This window comes from Vulpes lagopus, chromosome 2, assembly GCF_018345385.1.
Source record: "Vulpes lagopus strain Blue_001 chromosome 2, ASM1834538v1, whole genome shotgun sequence".
Lineage (NCBI taxonomy): Eukaryota > Metazoa > Chordata > Mammalia > Carnivora > Canidae > Vulpes > Vulpes lagopus.
The window spans coordinates 146,520,955-146,540,939 of NC_054825.1; the positions used below are offsets into that span (position 1 = coordinate 146,520,955).

Here is a 19,985-nt window from a genome sequence, read left to right on the forward strand (position 1 = left end):
CATTGGATGTACTTAGAATCCTCTCCTGGCTCCAAGAGAAGACCCCTGGATTGCCTATGTATGGTTTACTCGTTGCTGAGGAAATAAGCCCCTGTATGAGCTTCTTCAGGGAAATGATGGAGTTAATTTAAAAAATAAATAAATAAATCTGGGATGCCTGGGTGGCTCAGCAGTAGAGCATCTGCCTTTGGCTCGGGGCATGATCCCAGGGTCCCGGATTGAGTCCCACATCGGGCTCCCTGCATGGGACCTGCTTCTCCCTCTGCCTGTGTCTCTGCCCCCATCTCTCTCTGTCTCTCATGAATAAATAAATAAAATCTTTAAAAAATATATTAAAAATATAAAAGATCTTACTATCTCAATGTACAAAGGCATATGAATTTCAAAAAGCATTTGCAAAGCTGATCCAAAAAATACTGGGTTTGTAACACAGAAATGTGGTCAACATTAAAGTGAAAAACTTAAAATAATTAGAATAGTGCCTTTCCAGCTGGCCCCCTGAGCTTAATAAACACAAAGCAATGGACAGTGCTGTTAGGACACTGTGTGAGGGTTACAGGGACACAGGCTCACCTGGGCCTTGAAAAAGGAGTTAAGAAAAGCCATCTCTTGCATGGGGGGTGATGAGCACAAAAGCAGGGTCTCAGGGTATGTTCTTTGGAACATAGTAGGACTTAGCCTGACTAGGACAGACAGTATTTGTTAGAAGTTGGAGGAAGATAAAATAGAGCCAGATTTGGGAAGCAGCTGAAAGTCAGTGGAGGAGCTTAAATTTAACAGAAGAGAGTATCATTACCTCCATGGATCCGGATGTAAGAGAATGCTAGATTTAGAAACTTGAAGACCAGAAAGGTCTAGATTTGGAGGTGTCCTATAAGGCGGGGCGGGAAGTACTCTGTTTCTCGAGCATCTGTTGTATGCCAGGCACACAATCTCGTAGTTCTTGCTTTTATAGTAACCTGAGGGGTTGATACCTTTTTTCGCCTTTTACACGCGATAGACTGAGCTCTGAGGAAAGGTGACTGGTCTAAATTTTGCAGAGTGCCTGGACTGGGATTTTATTTTATTTTATTTTATTTTATTTTATTTTATTTTATTTTATTTTATTTTATTTTATTTTATTTTATTTTTAATATTTATTTATTCATGTAGACAGAGAGAGAGAGAGACAGAGACACAGGCAGAGGGAGAAGCAGGCTCCATGCAGGGAGCCTGACGTGGGACTCGATCCCGGGACTCCAGGATCATGCCCTGGGCCAAAGGCAGGCGCTAAACCGCTGAGCCACCCAGGGATCCCTGGACTGGGATTTTAAATGCAGGGGCATCTGACCTCAAAGCACAATGTGGATGGAGAACATTTTCGTCCATCCTTCATTTTGTAGTTCAGAAAACTAAGACCCAGGGGAGAGAGGACTTTTGGTGACAGGAGTAGGAGGACGGGCCCACCTGCTCTGCGAGAGACACCAGGTGGGTGGTGATCTGCAGAGAGAGACCAGGTTCCGGGCTGCTGCTGCAGGCAGCTGGGGGCCTCACGGTGTTTGGCCAGATGGTGGTGGACCAGAGCGAGCACAGGGCACAGAGCAGTAGGGCATTGCAGGGGAAAGTGGTGCTGGATGGATCTCAGAATTGGGGGGGGTGGCTTACAAATAATCCCAAGGTTTTAATCCCAGGGAACCTCCATGCACAGAGAAAATCCTCTGTGGAGCTTGTTTTCAGAGAAAGGCCATGTGCTTCTTAGGGAGCGGTCTGACTCTGGAATCTACAAGTCGGTGGTATTGGTGAGCTGACTTGTGTACGTACTGACAAATACAGGAACAGCCGTGGAAGCAAAGGTGAAAGTCTGCAAGGAACCAGCCCTTGTCTTGGAAGGGATGGGGATATACCCCAAGAGCGAGCATCCAGGCTTGTCCCCAGAGCAAAGGAGACCCCCGTTTGCATCATCTGTCATTCTGGGCCGTCCCTTCCACCCCACTCGCCCACCCCCATGGAAAACAACTTAACTCTACTGTGATTTCTCTGCTCCCTAGCTGTCTCTAGTGATTGATTCCCCTCCTCTGCAGGTCTCAGGCCTGGCAAGGATATTATTACGCTTCCACATCTCCCTCACCAAGATTCCTTTCCTTTCAGCATGATTGTCGCAGTGCTGGTCAGCCTGCTGAACGGTTGAATGGCCTCCATCATCGGGCCACACGAGGGAGATTGTCCACGGAGCTGAAATACTGATCACAGTCATTTTCCGGCCTGCCCTAATTGAGGTAAGGTATACTTTTTTTCCGTATGGCTGTCCTGAAGCTGTCATGGTTGTGTCCTCTAACTTTGCTTTCTGGGGACCTTAATCCACTCTTTCCCCGTACCTTTTATGCTTTAGTGAGCCTTTTGGATTGCTCTCCATCTGTAAATGTATAGGAGGGCAGGAAAGACTTTTATGAGATGAAATACGAGCAAGCTGCTTGGCTCTGAAGAATAAAGGGGAAAATGTATGACTCTTCAGATTAAATCAGTGAAAGTACCCTATTTCCATAAACACAGTATGCAAAGAGTGGATTATATTAGAGAAACTTAATAGATGGAAAGGAGTGTTATTAAGGCCACTCGAAAAAAAGTAGAGGTAGTTCAATATTAATATATTGCTGGCTTTATTCAAGTAAGAGAATCTAGAAAATAAATTTAAAAGAAAAGTCTCTGCTTCCACTTCTAGAGATAATCTCTGTTAGAATTTTGGTGCACTACTCATAATATTTATATCACAAATATTTGTAATGATGTGTGTCTGTGTGTGTTAACTGTGGTAACTTGTCAGATATTTGCAAACAAGTAACACTGATCACACGCTTGCTTTATGCCAGGCTCTATCCCAAGCACTTGACATATATTAATTTATGAATTCTCACAAGCTGGTGAAGTGAGTCTTTTGTAATCCCCACTTAAACATAAGAAAACTGAGGTGCAGAGAAATTAAATAATGTGCCCATGCTCACACAGCTGGTAAACCCGCTCAGAACTTGAACTAGTCAGATAAGAAAGCCCCATCAATGGGCTTTTTTCCACATACCTCTTTTCCTTAAGAATATGTTATTCCTTTTTCTATAGCATCATTTTAAGTGTGCGCTGTTCACGTATTTGGCAATGCAATGACTCCCCTACCCTGTCTCCTTATGTGCAACCTTTGCGCACATCCATGATTATCTCCCCGGGACATACTGCTCTGAGTGGCTTGGCTGAGTCAGCAGGAATGTGGGAATGTATCGTTCACCTTTCAATTCACTCTACTAATGGTCTTCTCAACAGGTTGTACCAGTTTATATTCTCACTAGTGGTATATGGAAGTGCCTGATGACCCTAAGCCCTCAGCAACACTGGTAGCTTAGCAATTTGAATAGTTTTGTTTGTTTTCCAGTTTTGTTTATTTTCCAGAAGATTCCAGGTGTCCTTGTTCATATCCACATTCTCGCTTCTATAGTCTAGAGTGGTGATCTCATGCTTGGCTTCTCTCTCCCCACTTCTGTCCTTGGTCACAAAGGAGTTGTAGGACAGTGGATAAGAAGGACATGGTCCCTCGAGCTGGATGCCTGGGTTTAAATCACAGCTGTATTCTCTGCCTCTGTTTTCCCATCAATACAATGGAAATAATACTAAAATCTCTTATACCGTGCTGCCCGGTGATAGCTGATGTAAGGTATTTGAGAACAGTGCCTGACTCTTGGTATGTGTCCAGTTAATTATTGGCTAGGACTGTCTTCCAGAAGTCCATGCTCAGGGGTGCCTGTTAAGCGTCCAAATCTTGATTTCAGCTCAGGTTGAGATCTCAGAGTTGTGAGATTGAGTCCCACTTCAGGTTCCATGCTGAGCGTGCAGTCTCCCTCTGCCCCTCCTACTCATGCACTCGCTTGCTCTCTCTCCAAAAATAAATAATCTTAAAAAAAGGTCCATATTCCTAAAATTAAAAAAAGGTTATACTTGTTTGGATGACATATGATTATGATCAAATTTGCAATTCACAGTAGCATCTAACATGCTCACATTGTTGTATCATTAGTGTTGACACCGTGAGCAGCCTAAAGGTCGCAAATAGCTGTCTCTGCTTCGGTGGGTGCTGACAGGTCACAGGTAATGAGGAGACAGTAATAACAGGCATGTGAAGTAAGTAGAATGTGAAGGTGCTTTATGAGCTCAGAGAGCACTTTCCCACGCATTACTTCCCTGGGTCCTCACAGCACGGCTGTGAGGAGCTGGAGCAGCTGTTATTAACCTCGTTTTATAGAGGAGGAATGAAGTGACTCATTCACTTAAGGTCATGGAAATGGTCAGTGGCAGAGCTGGGTGTGTCCTCAGGCTTTCTGACTGCAAACCCTTACTCTGGGTGCTTCGGGACATAATGAAGAGGAAGGGAGGAGAAAGGAAGGACAAAAGGATGGAGGATGTAGACTCAGATGCTTTGACTTAGAAAGGAATATGTGAGGGGGCTCAAGTCTTAGGACCTGAACCTAACTTCTGAATGGAGAAAGAGGAAGCATTTGTTGAGATTAAGAGCAGCGGGCTTGCAGTTTCCGATCTGAGAAAGAGGATCTATTCAGAATAGTCTATGTGTGAAGTGGACCAGGGAATCCGAAGGGCTGCCAAAGATCTCAAGGCAGAAGAAGCAAGACCCAGATAATGTCACTCAGAAGTTAAGTGACCGTATTTACACACTCTTGTCATGCGGTGCGGGATGTTTTAATGAGTGCATGGGGAAGCAATGGATCTCAGTTTTGGGTTCCAGAAACCTTGTTGAGGGCTATGCTGATTGTCAGGTGCTGGATAAGTGAAGCGAGGAGAGAGTAAGTGACTTCTTAATCTGTGAAATGAGGTTTTAGACTACATAGATGCTTCTAGAAGTCCCTTTCTACTGCACCATTTCCTGATTCAGCTGCAGTCTACACTGAGTCTCCTGTTTATGACTCCCTCTGCTAGATGGGTGAGCCTTTCTACGTTAGGATCTAGATACTTTCTTTGCTTACTATTTTTTTAAAAGATTTTATTTATTTATTCATGAGAGACACAGAGAGAGAGAGAGGCAGAGACACAGGCAGAGGGAGAAGCAGGCTCCATGCAGGGAGCCCAACGTGGAATTCAATCCCAGATCTCCAGGATCACGCCCTGGGCTGAAAGCAGCGCTAAACCACTGAGCCACCCCAGCTGCCCTCTTTGCTTACTATTAAAAGCAATTATATATATATATATATATATATATATATATATATATATATATATATATATATATACTTCTATATACTGTAGAAAAATTAAAGATAGGCAGATAAATAAAAAAAGATTTAACATGCATAATCCTACCACCATTAAATACCCACTGTTAATGTTCTTCCAAAGGTTTTACTATGCCTAAATAAGATAAAAATCTTATTTCTTATTATTGAAATGTAATTGGGGATCCCTGGGTGGCTCAGTGGTTTAGTGCCTGCCTTTGGCTGCTGTGATCCTGGAGTCTGGGGACTCCCTTTGCCTGTGTCTCTGCCTCTCTCTCTCTCTCTCTCTCTCGTGTGTGTGTCTCTCATGAATAAATAAATAAAATCTTTAAAAAAAAAAAAAGAAATGTAATTGACATACAGTGTTAAATTAGTCTCAGATATACAACATACTGATTTGACAATACATTTACATTACTCAGTGCTCACCACCGTCTGTCACCATACAACATAAATGTCAATGCATATCCTCCTAGCTGTGTTTGAGGCTGCTCTTAATAATCTTTAATGTAAATTCAAGAAAGACATTTTTGATATAAGTTGAAAAATCTGAACAAGTTTACAAATGCCACTGACAGTATGCAAGAGCTATCTTTCCCACACTCTTCCTAATAGTAGAGTAGAATTTAAAAAATAAAAAACACTTCTATCTGGTTTTATGGACAAGTGAACTTTTGTCATATATTTATAAACCATTCCTATTTCTCCTCCTGTGAATTCTCTGCTCATGTCCTTTGCCCATATCTCTAGAGGGACGTTGACTTTTTTGTTACTGATTTGCAAGAGTGTTTTTATTGCAAGATATCTTTTATTATTAAAATACTGGGGCAGCCTGGGGGACTCAGCGGTTTAGCACTGCCTTCAGCCCAGGGCATGATCCTGGAGACCCGGGATCGAGTCCCATGTTGGGCTCCCTGCATGGAGCCTGCTTCTCCCTCTGCCTGTGTCTCAGCCTCTCTCTCTCTCTCTCTCTCTCTCTCTCTCTCCCTGTGTGTGTGTCTATCATGAATAAATAAATAAAATCTTTAAAAAAATAAAATAAAATATTGTAAGTTTTTATGTCCTTTGCCTTTGAATTATGCATGGTGTTTTTAAAAAGAAGTAAATATTTAATTTTAAGTAGTGAAATCTTTTCCCTGTGGTGCCCATATAGACTGACTAGGAAGCAGGAATGTCTCTAACCGTCCTCCCCCCCCCTCCGCCCCCCACAGACTGCCCTTTACATGGCGGAATGACCTCTTTCAAGTGTCCTCCTTTCTCAGCACACCCCAGCCTGAGCTGTCACGGCAGTGTCCTTACCATGACCTGGCTCTGCCTGCCCTCCAGCCTCACCTTTGTTAGGCTCTGTCCAGGTGTTCCAGCACCCCTGGCCTCCTTTCCATCATGGACCATCCCAACCTCTTACCTGCCCCTGGGACTCTGCAGGTGCTGTTCCTTTTTCTTGAACATGTGCTTGTGTATGTGAACACACACATGCATGCATGGACACACAGTAGCCTGTGTTCATACATGGTACTTGCAGTTGACTCTGTCTCCTTCAGAGAGGCAGTTCCTGAGAGAGAGCCCCACACAGAGCAGGCTGCTTGGGTTCACCTGGCTTCCCTGTTCACCAGCTCCGTGCCCTTGGATGCACTTACCTCTTCCTCACCTGGAGTGTTACAGTCATCATCATAGTAGTCCTTACTTAGCTCAGAGTTGCTGGGAGGAATGAATAGGTGAATTTATGCAAAGGTCATAGACATTGACCCCACGCACAGAAGTGCACATTAGTGGTTTACTGTCCTAGTCATTTTTCAGTTCTCAGAGACGCTGTCCTGTCCAGTCTTGGTTGGCATTCTCGATCTCGTAATCCCCTTTGGTCCCCTTTGAGACTTACCAGTATGCAATTATTTTGCATCAATTTACTTTGTCCTATTTTCTTCTCTAGCCTGTGGCTCCCTAGGGGCAGGGGCTGAGACTGTTGTCCACACGAGGTTTCTGGTGCTTTGCATGGAGCATTTGTCGAAAGAATGAATGACTGTCATCATATCCAATCAGAGACTGCATTGAAATTCACCTACGTTGTATTCTTGTTGTTGGATGGTTTTATTTCACATTTTTAAATATTTCATCTGTGTGAAACTTAATTTCAAGTCTGGTTTGAAATATGAATGCAGAATTTTCCCCCACATGAGGTAGCGCATTGCAATTTTTGTTATTATTTTTTTTAAGAGAGCTCTGACCCAAATTCCTTTGGGACTCTGATGTTTTTTCTTTTGTTTGTTTGTCTCTCCTTTGTTCATCATCCTTTTACAAAAAGTAAATGCAGAAACTGTTCCTTGACTTCAACCAATTCCTCATGAGTGTAATGACCCAGTACCAGGAAAGATGCTCCTGGGGTCACTTCCCATGGCCTGTCTTCCAAAGAGGAAGGAAGACATGGTGTTACTGACTCTCAGACATGTTCCATTGTTCATTACCTAATGCTCCTGAACCAGCTAGATAGTTTAAGCAATGCTGTTTTAGATGTTCTGTGTCCCATTTTAAAAAAATTGCTGAAATCTTGAAACTTCCACATTCCACTGACTAAATTATTTTCCCTTAATTGCCTCTTGCATTTAGGTGAGGGACAAATATGCCTTGGCCAACTATGTATTCTAATTTTTGTTTTGGAAGACTGGTCACTATTCTTTTCCATATTTTACCTTTCATGATTAAAATTAGTGACAAAAGCAAGACATAGCCATTGTGATAAAATATGTATACAGAAGGGGCACTTGGGTGGCTCAGTGGTTGAGCATCTGCCTTCGGGGTCCTGGGATCGAGTCCCGCATCGGGTTTCCTGCAGGGAGCCTGCTTCTCCCTCTGCTTGTGTCTCTGACTCTGTGTGTGTGTGTCTCATGAATAAATAAATAAAATCTTTAAAAAGAAATATAGATACAGAAAACATGGATACAGTAAAAACCTGACTGGTGGATTGTACCTCCTGGATCACCCCTTAATGTAACCACTTCTAAGTTTATAGTGGTATGTCCTACCAGGCTTTTTGTATGCTTAGATCTATACACATGCACACAGGTGCGCGCACACACACACACACTCTCCCACCCCTGCAAATACTTGCATGCTTTTTCTGAACAATGTCATAAACCCACTTTCTTGTACACATCAGTGGGCTTTAAAAACATTTGAAGCCTTTGTTTTCTAGCTGGCAGCATGTTAGAGAAGTTACTAATTGATCTTTTCCCAGACCTTTAAACACCAAGTCCTGCTTAGCTGGTGTGAGTCACTGGATGTAATCTTTCAGAGGGCAGGGTCTCAGGCACACTCAGGAATGTGGTATCATCTGATAAGGATCTCCATCTCACTGCAAAGGAAGAAACAGGGACTTGGGGTGGGGGTGGGGGAGCCAGCAGGGTGAGGAAGGTTCACGCATTCAGCGACAATGGGTTATAGAACATGTAGGCTGATGTCTAGGGAGAGGGGCTTGCAGATTGGGGTGCTGTCAAGTTATAGAATTTTTCTCTGTCATTCCCTTCTGCCTTTCTTTTTCTTTCTTTCTTTCTTTCTTCTTTCTTTCTTTTTTTTTTTTTTTTTTTTTTGATCCTTGAGAATAGAAGACATCAATGGGGTGGACTGGGTCGCAGGCTGTGTCCTTCACACAGGCAGCAGGAAGCATGCCGCTGACCGGCCTGGGGTCTGATCTATGGAGCTGCAGTCCAGGGACCTGGAGGGGTTTCTGTAAATGATGGGGACTGCACACCATCTGCAGAATGGCACTTGTTGGGGGCTTTTGCCATCGTGCTCCCTCTCCCCCTTATTGCACCAGAGAGGCCAGTTTCATTGCTTAAGGGGACAATTTACGGCCGTGGGCTTATCTCCTTGTTTTAGCTTTTTAAGTTTTTCTGCCGCTTAATAAAATGTGAAGTCACAAAGCAATTAAATAGTCATGTAGTTTCCAGGCAGGAGGTGGAGGAAGGCTACCCGGGGGAGAAACGTGAACATGATTGACAGAGGCTGGCTGGAGATTTACATTGGAAATAACTCGTTCCTCAAAACTTTCTTCATTTCCTGGTGGGAAGTAGGGGGTAAATCATGGACCAGGAGGATGGATGATTAAAAGTGTAGGAGTTATGATTTCTTTTTGACTTTGTAAGTCTCTAAATCTAAACCTTAATGGAGGGTTTTCATTTTAGGGACTCTTGAGGAAGTGATGGAAACCAGCCCTGCCAAGGATTGAAGTGAAGCAGAAACACTGTAAAATCTCTAATTGCTAATAAGCTTCAGTTTGTCTATATTTCATAAAATGTCTTAAGATCCAATGAAATGAAGTAGAGAATTCATTAGCCTTTTTTTTTAATTCCTTAAACTCAGATCCACGAGTGTAGATATTTTTGAATATTTAAAAATACCAGATGAGGTTTCATCTGTTAGAGTCTAGAGTTTTTCTAAGTAGCAGTTAGGAATGTGTAATAATGACACTTAAAATGAGGGAAAATGTGGACAATTGAACGAAAAATATGGAGAGTCGAGGTTCCCTGTGCCTCTTTTCCCAGCTTCCTCTAATGTAAAAGAAATGCTTTCGATTTAGCCACTTTGTATTTGGTGACCTATTTATTCTCATCAAGAGAATTAACAAGTAAAGTTACCATATGTTGAAGTTGTCGTTGATTCTTATTCAAGAAACATTTTGATTTGAAAGAGTTTTGAAGAGCTGCCTTTTGATCTGATGTTCTCTTGTTTCCAGGTAACCCCATTGAAATGGCCAAAGCAAATAGCTTAAATTAAAATGGAGTTGTTGGGGCACCTGGGTGGCTCCATCAGTTAAGCATCTGCCTTCATCTCGGGTCATGATCCCCGGGTCCTGGTATTGAGCCCTGCATCGAGAGTTTGCTTCTCCCTCTGCCCTTCTTCCCCTGCTCCTTCTCTCTCTCTCTCTCTCTCTCTCTCTCTCTCTCTCTCTCTCAAATAAATAATCTATTTTAAAAATGAAAATAAAATGTAGTTTTATTTATTTGGTATCAGTTGAGAGAAGGAGTAATTTAAGAGTTAATTTATAGGACCCAGAAAATGGCTCAAAGGACAGTGTTTTTCCTGGTTTGAATGTCTGTGGCCATGAAAGCTTTCTGAAGGGGAGACTTCATGCCTCTGCAGGAGCACCCCTGCCCCCTCACTTCACCTCCACAAAAAGATCAAGAACCGGGAAATACACTGCATAGCCATCCTGTTGCTGTTGAGCATATGCTTCCTGACAGATGACCCCCGAGATTTGTGCTGAGGGAATACAGGCAATGTTAATTTCTAGAGCTTTGGTAAAATGGTAACAAACAGCTTTTATACACGATCAGTAAATCTTGTATACCCCTGCCCAGGGTCCTGAGTGTGGGCCGTGGAGCCTGCGTAGTTCATTTTCTGCCCCTATAAAGGAGGGTGTGGGATTTCTTTAGATGTTGGTCACTGTGGGTAAAGTCTGGAGAGAGAGAGCTGTGTGACCTCCAGCCCTTATTTTGGGTTGTTTCTTAGGCAGTGGATCATTTTACTGCCCTGGGGCCCGTGTTTAATCATTAGCAGTCACTGGTTTTGAGTATGTGTCATTGCCCCTGGTGACAGTCCCTTATCCACCTAGAGTGCTGCCCAGGGAGGTGTCTGGGTGGAGAAGACGCCCATCTGCATGGGTACCACCATCTTACTATTTGAGTGGAAGGTAATTCAGTGGGGAATGTTTTTGCTCTTACCCATGTATTACTTCTTTTCGATTGTGTGTGTCTTCAATGACATGAAATTCACATAACATAAAAGCAAATACTTTAAAAATGAATAATTCAGTGGCATTCTGAATATCACAGTGTTGTATAGCTACCCCGCTCTGTCTACTTCCAAAGCCTTATTACCCCAAAAGGAAACCCTGGACATGAAGCAGTAACTCCCTATTCCCTCCTCCCTCAGCCTCTGGCAACCATTCATCTGCTTGTTGTCTCTCTGAATTTACTGATTCTGGGTGTGTCATATAAATGGAATCGTATAATATGCAATCTTTTGTGTTCGGCTTCTTTCATTTCGCATGTTTTCAGGGCTCATCCATGCCGTAGCATATGGCTGAATAGTATTCTGTTGTATGGATATGCCACAATTTTTAATTTATTCATCTGGGGTTTTTTGTTTGTTTTTGTTTTGGGTTTTTTTTAGATTTTTATTTATTTATTTGAGAGAGAGAGCACCAGTAGGGGGGCAGAGGAAGAGGGAGAAGCAGACTCCTCACTGCTCAGAGAGTCTGACCTGGGGCTCCATCCCAGGACCCCGTGATCATGACCTGGGCCAAAGCCAGACACTTAACCAACTGAGCCACCCAGGTGCCCCTATTCATCTACTGATGGACATTTGTATTTTCTCTACCTTTTGATTCTTGTGAATGATGCTGCTGTGAACATGGATGTATAAATATTTGGGTGCTTGTTTTCAGTTCTTTTAAGTATATACCTAGAGATGAGATTGCTGGTCACATGCTAATTCTAATTAACTTTTTTGAGAAACTATCAAGCTGTTTTCCATAGACATTGAACCATTTACATTTGTATTCCCATAAGGGTTCCAATTTCTCCACATCCTTGCCAACACATGCTGTTTTTTCCTGTTTTTTTTTTTCTTTATTGTAGCCATCCCTGTGACTATGAAGTAGTACTCCATTATGTTTTTTTTTTTAAGATTTATTTGTTTACTTATTTATTCATGAGAGACAGAGAGAGGCAGAGACATAGGTAGAGGGAGAAGCAGGCTCCCTGCAGGGATCCTGATGGGGGAGTCTATTCCTGAATCTTGGGATCACGACCTGAGCCAAAGGCAGACGCTCAACCACGGAGCCACTCAGGCATTGTATCCATTATGGTTTTGTTTTGCATGTCTCTAATGACAGATGACATTGATCATCTTTTCATGTGCTTATTAACCATTTGTGTATCTTCTTTAGAGAAAAGTCTGCTTAAGTCCTTTGCCCATTTTTAAATTGGGTCATATTTAAGAACAATAAATTGGGTTGTCTTTTTGTTGTTGAGTTGTAAGAGTTCTTTGTATATTCTACATACTAGACCCTTGTCAGGTGTATGACTTGCAAATATTTTCTCCCATTCTTGTCTTTTTGCTATCTTGGTAATGTTCTTTGACACACACAAGTTTTTTATTTTGATGAGGTTCAAGTGATTTTTTTTTCTTTTGTTGCTCATGTTCTTGATGTCATATCTAAAAATTGCTGCCTAATCCAAAGTCAGGAAGATTTTACCCTTATGTTTTCTTCTAAGAATTGAGTTTGTGTTTTTCTGTCTTAATCCATTTTGATTAATTTTTATAAGGTATGAGGCTGGGGTCCAACTTAATTTTCTTGCATGTGGTTAGTCATCCCATTTGTTGAAGGGACTCTCTTTCCCCCAATGAATGGCCTTTGCACCCTTTAAAAGAATCAATTGGTCATATGTGTGAAGGTTTATGTTTTGGACCTTTAGTTTTTTCCCTATTAGTCTGTATATCTGTCCTTACACTGTTTTGACTACTATAGCTATGTAATAAGTTTTGAAATTGGGAAATGTGAATCCTCCAACTTTGTTCTTTTTCAGTATCGCTCTAAATACTAGAGCTCCTTCCAGTTCCATCTGAATTTAAGCATCAGTTTTTCTATTTCTGGGGGAAAAAAGGCTGTTATTGGAATTTGATACAGATTGCACTGAATCTCCAGACGGTAGTATTACTCTCTTGACAATATTAAGTCTTCCAGTTCATGAACACTTGGTGTCTTGCCATTTTTTACATCTATCTTGTTCAGCATTGTTTCATAGTTTCAGTGTATAAGTATTTCACCTCTATTAAATTTATTCTTAGATATTTTATTCTTTGGATGCAATTGTAAACAAATCTGCCTCCTTGATTTCCTTTTCCAATTGTTCCTTTCTGATGTAGAGAAGCACAACTGCCTGTGTGTTGTTTTTATTTTTAAAAATTAAAGTTAAAATAATTATCTCTACTGTTTATTTTAAAAATGCCTTAAGATGGGGCGCCTGGGTGGCTCAGTTAAGCATTCAACTCTTGATCTCAGCTCAGATCTTTTTTTTTTTTTTAAGATTTTATTTATTTATTCATGAGAGACCCAGAGATAAAGGCAGAGACACAGGCAGAGGGAGAAGCAGGCTCCCTGTGGGGAGCCCGATGCCAGACTTGATCCCAGGACCCCGGGATCATGCTCTGAGCTGAAGGCAGATGCTCAACCACTGAACCACCCAGGTGCCCCTCAGCTCAGATCTTGATCTCAGGGTCATGAGTTTAAGCCCACATTGGCCTCCACACTGAGTGTGGAACCTACTTTAAAAAATGATCTAAGAACCCCACTACCCCTCCATATATTTCTGTTAAGTTTGATATGTATCTTTGTATATATTTTCTATACATACACATACAAATAAATCTTCTTCCTTTGGGTAGACTCATAACATACTTTGTCTACATTTTAAATTAAGTGTAGATTATGACTATCTTTCTAGGTCAGTACATCTAGATTTACATTATTCTTTTTTAAATGCTACAGAGTATCCTGTTGTACAGATGTACTATACTTGAAGAATGTTCTTTTAATGAGCATTTGATGTGTTTTCAGTTTTTTTCTGTTACAAACAATGCAACAGTTAACAGTCTTGTACCTGTTTTGATACATATTTGTGTGTGTCTTGAAGGTAATTTCCCATGAGTAGAATTGCTGAGGCAAAGAATAGACACATAATATCTTTTGGTGGATGACAGTGTTTTTGTTTTGTTTATTTTGGGCATAGATACTACCTACCCTTATCTAAGAACTCACAGTGAGTAGTTAAATGCTTCGGAAAAAAACGTGAAAATGAGGCTATGTCTAGCCCTTCTTATTCTCTGTGCAATGTGGTAACACATAATCTCAATAAAATGTAAATAATGAAACCCTGTTGGGTATGTTTATGAGCTATGCGAGCAGAGAGTTTTTAAATGTGTTGTTAACCCAACTAAATGTTGTTAGGTGAGGAAGCAGCTAGGAGCACAAACGTGCCTCCTGGGCTTTTCTCTCTCTTACCTGCTGTGCACCCCACCCCACTCCTAACCTGTCTCTCATTATCTACCCCCGCCACACACACACCATTGCTGGCCGTCATTCCTAAAGATCTTTTGCTTGTCGATAGAATCTGTGAACACCCAGTGTTCTCTTCTCTGGCAAAGTCCAAGAAAGACCAGTTTGGGAATTTGCTAACACATTCTGGAGGCAAAGACTTTGTTTTTGTTTAAGTCTAACTGAGAAGCTGATCTAAAGCCCAGAAGGCAGACCACATCCATTTTGAAAGAGGGTCACCCTGATGTTCTGGTTGGGGGAGGGGGGGTGTTAGTCTCACATCTCACATCTCTCTCTGTGCTTTTCCTGTGGCTAAGTAAAACAGAGGAAGATGCTTTTGTAAAAGGCCCAAAGAAGAGAAAGTCAAATGGAAGTGAGGAATAAGAGCAAACTCTGTTGCTTTCCATTTCCATCCATTTTTTTAAATCTTTTATTTTGGGATGCCTGGGTGGCTCAGTGGTTGAGCATCTGCCTTCAGCTCAGGTCATGATCCCGGGGTCCTGGGATCAAGTCTGGCATCGGGCTCCCCACAGGGAGCCTGCTTCTCCCTCTGCCTATGTCTCTGCCTCTTTCTGTGTGTCTCTCATGAATAAATAAATAAAAATATTTTTTAAAAAGATTTTATTTATTTATTCATGAGAGACAAAGAGAAAGGGAGAGGGAGAGACACAGACAGAGGGAGAAGCAGGCTCAATGCAGAGAGCCTGATGCGGGATTCAATCTGGAGACTCTGGGATCACGCCCTGAGCCCGAGGCAGATGCTCAACCACTGAGCCATCCAGGTGTCCATAAAATCTTTTTTTTTTTTTATACACCTTTTATTTTGAAACAATTTGAGACTTGGGGAAAAGTTGCGAGGAGAGCACAGAGTTCACACGTACCCTTTGGCCAGCTTCCTTCGGTGTTAATATCTTACAGAACCACAGTGTAATGATCAGAATCAGATTTAAGTTGCTGTAGTACCTCTGGCTACACTATAGGCCTTTATTAGCCTCCCTTCCAGTTTTCCACGAATATCCTTTCTCTGTTCTAGGATCCAGTGCAGGATCCCCATTGATGTGAGTTGTTCTGCCTCCTGAGACTCCCACAGTTCTTTAATTTTCCCTTATTTTTCCTGATCTTAATACCTTTAAACAGTACTGGTTAGTTCTTTGGTTGAAAGAGATTTCCTGAATTGGAGGGTATTCTGATGTTTTCTGACATTTACTTGTGAGGCAATGAGTGGTTCCTTGATGTCAGTTTTTCTTATCGGTGGTGATGCTAATCATGATTGCTTAATTCACATAGTATCTCCTGGGTTTCTTCACTATAAAGTTGCTGTTGTGATTAATAAATTAGTCTCTTTGTAATTAATAAATATCTTGGGGGTAGATCTTTTGAGTCTTTCAGTGATCTTGTTTCTTCTCAAGCTTCCATGCACTGATTTTAGCATCCATTGTGGGTCTTGCCTACAATAATTATGATGTGCTATTGGCCTAAGAACCTTTTGGTATCTCCTTCATTTCTTATACATTTATTTATTCATTCTTACATAAGGAAGAGCTGTCCTCTTATATATCCATCAGTGTGGACTCATGGATAGTTATTTTAGTCTAATGGCTCTAATCCAGTGCTGTCATTATTGATTTTGTTACTCACATTGCTCTAGCTTTGGCCATTGGCAGTTCTTTCAGATTGGCCCCAATGTCCTTTGATATGTTCCTATCCTTTTTCCAGGGCTTTCTGACTTTGTGACACCTCCAGATTTTCCAGAGCCATCTTGTAGTTTTCTTGCTCTAGCCCTGGAGTCAATCAATCACTTCTTCAAGGAGGCTGGATCCTTCTGGTGGAGAATGGTATTGAGAAACGAGTATCTGTGTTGGGTGTGTACATCGTATCTGGTCTATCATTGCATAAATCTTCCATCGGTTTTGAAGTAAGCTGTTCCCCGTGAGCATAGTTGTGGCAGGCCTGAAACTTGCTCTCTTGACTCTGTTGGGCAGTTAATCATTTTGGTGTAAAATCATTCTGATCAGACCATGTAATGGTGGGTCATTAAAATCAGTTGCACATAGAGAGCTGTAGACAAATAGGTATCTGGACTGTAAATGGAATGGGTTAACTTTTTTGTGGAGAAAAAACATTGTTACATTGAAAGGCTGGTGTCAGCATCCAGACATTCCTAACATTCCTTTAATAATCTTTCATGGACTTTTCACTCTCACTTTTAGCCCATGCCATATTTTAAGGTAATAAGAGTAACTCTTGGTCTTTCTGTTATAGAAGCTAAATACTACCTGATGTATCCCTATTAGAGTGTTTTATACAATGCCTAAGTACAGATTGATTATTCCTATAATAAATTACGTTTGCATAGATATTACATGGCACAAAACTTTTGATAAATTAGTTATGTCTGTATAATTTTATTTATGAAATCTTATAGTCAAGCTATTGATAAAATATTTTTTATTACTTATGAGCATTGAAGGTCTCTTTTTCTTGGAGAGTCAGTGTAATTTCTTTGCTGCTTTTAGTTCTTTCAGAAGAGGGCTTGCCTAGATGAGATTCCAATGTGACTCTTTTTTTCCTCTGTAATTTTTCCTATTCTGTTACTACATCTCAGCTCTTTTGACCACCAGTTTCTGTGAAAACAAAGCATGAAGTTAAGGCACATTTCACATGTGATTGGTGGTAGGATTATAATAGTTACAAAGTGTATCTGTCTGCAGCGATAAGGATCTTGAGGGTTTTTGCTGTATTTCAGAGCTCATTCTTGGGTCTAACCACCTGTTTCTTGTATATGGAGAAAGTGTTTCTTGTTCCTCTTTGGAAATATAGATGGAAAAGTGAGTTTATATCAGAATTTAAGAAGGTGAATCTCTTTCAGGGACATTTTCCTTTTGACTTTGTCATTTTGTAAGAAATTTCCGTATTCTTCCCACCCTTGATATACTTCAGTTTGAGAGTGAGGTTAGGTACAATGTGGTAAAAACCCCAGCTGGTCAGTTAAAGCCTGGTGGTGTCATGTTTTGAAAACATGCCTGGCTGACTCTGACCTCTAAATGTGTAAATTATCTTTGCAGTAAGAGGCCTTGAAGTAGTTTTGGTAACTAATCATTATATGATCATTCAGCTGGAAGAATTTGCTAGAACAGCTAATGTATCTTGCATCCAATTTAAAGGTTAGGAGTGTATGACTGTAACTGTGGTTGTGTAGAGAGACACCCACTATCATTTGGTATTTTTTTACTATTATCTTTACCTTTCTCTTGTTCTAGAACAGAGGAATATTTTACCTACTATATTAACAATTAGCAGGTCCTATTATTAATTAAAAGGATAAATGGACTTAACTTTTTTCTCATTTGAAACTTTCACCTTACCATGATCTCAGAGTCTTGGGATGGAACCCTGCATCAGGCTCTGCACTCAGCTGGGAGTCTGCTTCTCGCCCACTCTCTCTGCCCTTTTCCACCCTCTCTAAAATAAATAGAATGAATCTTAAAAAAAAAAAAAATTCACTGTACCATGCCTGATTTTTCTTTTTTTCCACTAAGTGATGGTTGAAGAGGTGGGTGGCATGTCAGTGGCCCTTGAACTTAGCAAAAAGCTTCCTTATCCTATAGAATCTTCACTTTGGGGGACCAATTCATTGATGCATTAGGACCTAAGGTAACAGAGCTAATATTCAAAGCACCAAACAACTACTGTTCTAATTACTCTGATTATTGATTCCATCTCTTTTCTGGAGATACAGCAAATATTAACAGCGATGCTAATCCTAACCACTTATTGAATCATCACTCTGTGCCAGATAGTGTGTGGGATAGTTTGCCAATAGAAGCCTCCTAATACGTTAAGTGACTTGGGGCACTGAGATGCCTCAGTCGGTTAAGCATCCAACTCTCTATCTCAGCTTAGGTTTTGATCTCAGAGTGATGAGTTCAAGCCCCTCATTGTGCTCCACACTGGGCATGGAGCCTACTTAAAAAAAAAAAAAAAGAATAAAAAATGTTAAATAACTCATCCAAGATTACACAGAGAACAGCTTGGGTTTTGTCGAAGGTCAGTGCTCCTCACATATAGCATACTGTGGTTGTCCTCATGTCACTAAAGAGGAAGATGCCTTTAGGATCACCTTTCCCTCAAAGTATTTTTAAACTTTTGAGATACTTCAAAGTATTTTCTAAACAATTATTTTTTTAAAAGAGGTTCTGCTCCCAGCGTGGAGCCCCAAACATGGGGTTAAACTCAAAACCCATGATCAAGACTTGAGCTGAGATCAAGAGTTGTATGCTTCACCAACTGAGCCACCCAGGAGCCTCATTTTTTAAAAAATATTTTATTTATTTATTTATTCATATGAGACACACAGAAAGAAGCAGAGACATAGGCAGAGGGAGAAGCAGGCTCCTTGTGGGGAGCCCCACACAGGACTCCATCCCAGGACCCTGGTATCACCACCTGAGCCAAAGGCAGATGCTCAACCACTGAGCCACCCAGGTGCCCCATTTTTTAAATGATTCTTAATGTTAGGTGTTTGGGGGTTCAGCTATTGTTACACCTTTAGTTTCTAAACAAAATATTGGAGATAGTTGCTCCCAAATGATGCAGTCATACATTTTCTTGAAGCCAAGTATGACTTCTCTTTTAGACTTTCTTGCTTTCCTGTAAGTAGAAACTTTAGGGCTGGGAGCATTACATTTAATGGCAGAAAGGATAAAATAGTGAACATAACTTTATATAGACTGTGAAGATGAGTCAGTTGTAACTGCCTTGACCTTTGGTGGGAATGCCCCTGGGTCACCCTGCCCCCATCAATGTTGTATGGAATTTGTATTTAGGAAGCCCGGCAAATGATGCAATTGGGAACTTATCTGGAATAAATAAAAAGCCCTAAGTTCAACCTCCCTTGCATTTATCCTTCCTGAATCTCTAAGATGTGAGCTTCTGATTATACTGGGCTCATAATGAGATCATCCATGGAAGAAGGAAGTCTTGAGAAAGGAGGGTGGATCTTCCTCCAGCAGGTAATTAAAAACCTGCCTTACAGGTTCTGGAAAAGTGGGGCCAGAGGTATTGGGCATAAGATGTAAAAGGGTTTTGCTGAATGATGGATGATTGGGACTTCAAGGAGCTCTCCAGCTTCCATAGTCTTCAAGTTCTCTTCTTAACCTAAAAAGAGACATGGGGGACACTTTATGAACAAGGCAATAACAAATAACTTGAACTCTAAAGGACCATATTTGGCTATGGGTTTGGGTGTAAAGTCATCATGTGACTTTCATGTGAGGAACACTTAGACGAGGAGCCAGAAAACAAATTGTCAGAATTTTAAGCTGACTGTGCCTGCCTCTGAGGTGGGTAACAGGAGCACTTATTTCAAGCTGATATTTCAGAGAATGACCTTGTCACAGTACTAACTATGGAAGAAAGGGTCGTACTGGTAAGAAGCAGTAGGTCCTGGTCTGGTTTTTTTTGTTGGTGGTGGGAAATCTCCCGTTATCACCTTGTCTCTTAAATCACACTTCTAGAAGTGTCTAGAAAATGAAATTGCAAAAAAAAAAAAACCCAACCAAACAAACAAACAAACAAAACAAAACCAAAAAAAAAAAAAAAATGAAATTTCAGGAGAAATGAAATTCGTTGTTCTAATCGAATATGTGCTA

General features: G+C 41.1%; 1 protein-coding gene across 1 annotated transcript in view; it reads left to right on the forward strand.

Annotated features, from left to right (window-relative positions):
- The window catches only part of KANK1 (KN motif and ankyrin repeat domains 1), a 204,013-nt gene that overhangs the window by 66,249 nt on the left and 117,779 nt on the right, over window positions 1–19,985 (forward strand). Inside the window, exon 2 of the mRNA XM_041730199.1 lies at window positions 2,128–2,255. The gene's annotated coding sequence lies outside the window, so the exon portion shown is untranslated. The remainder of the gene's footprint in view (window positions 1–2,127; window positions 2,256–19,985) is intronic.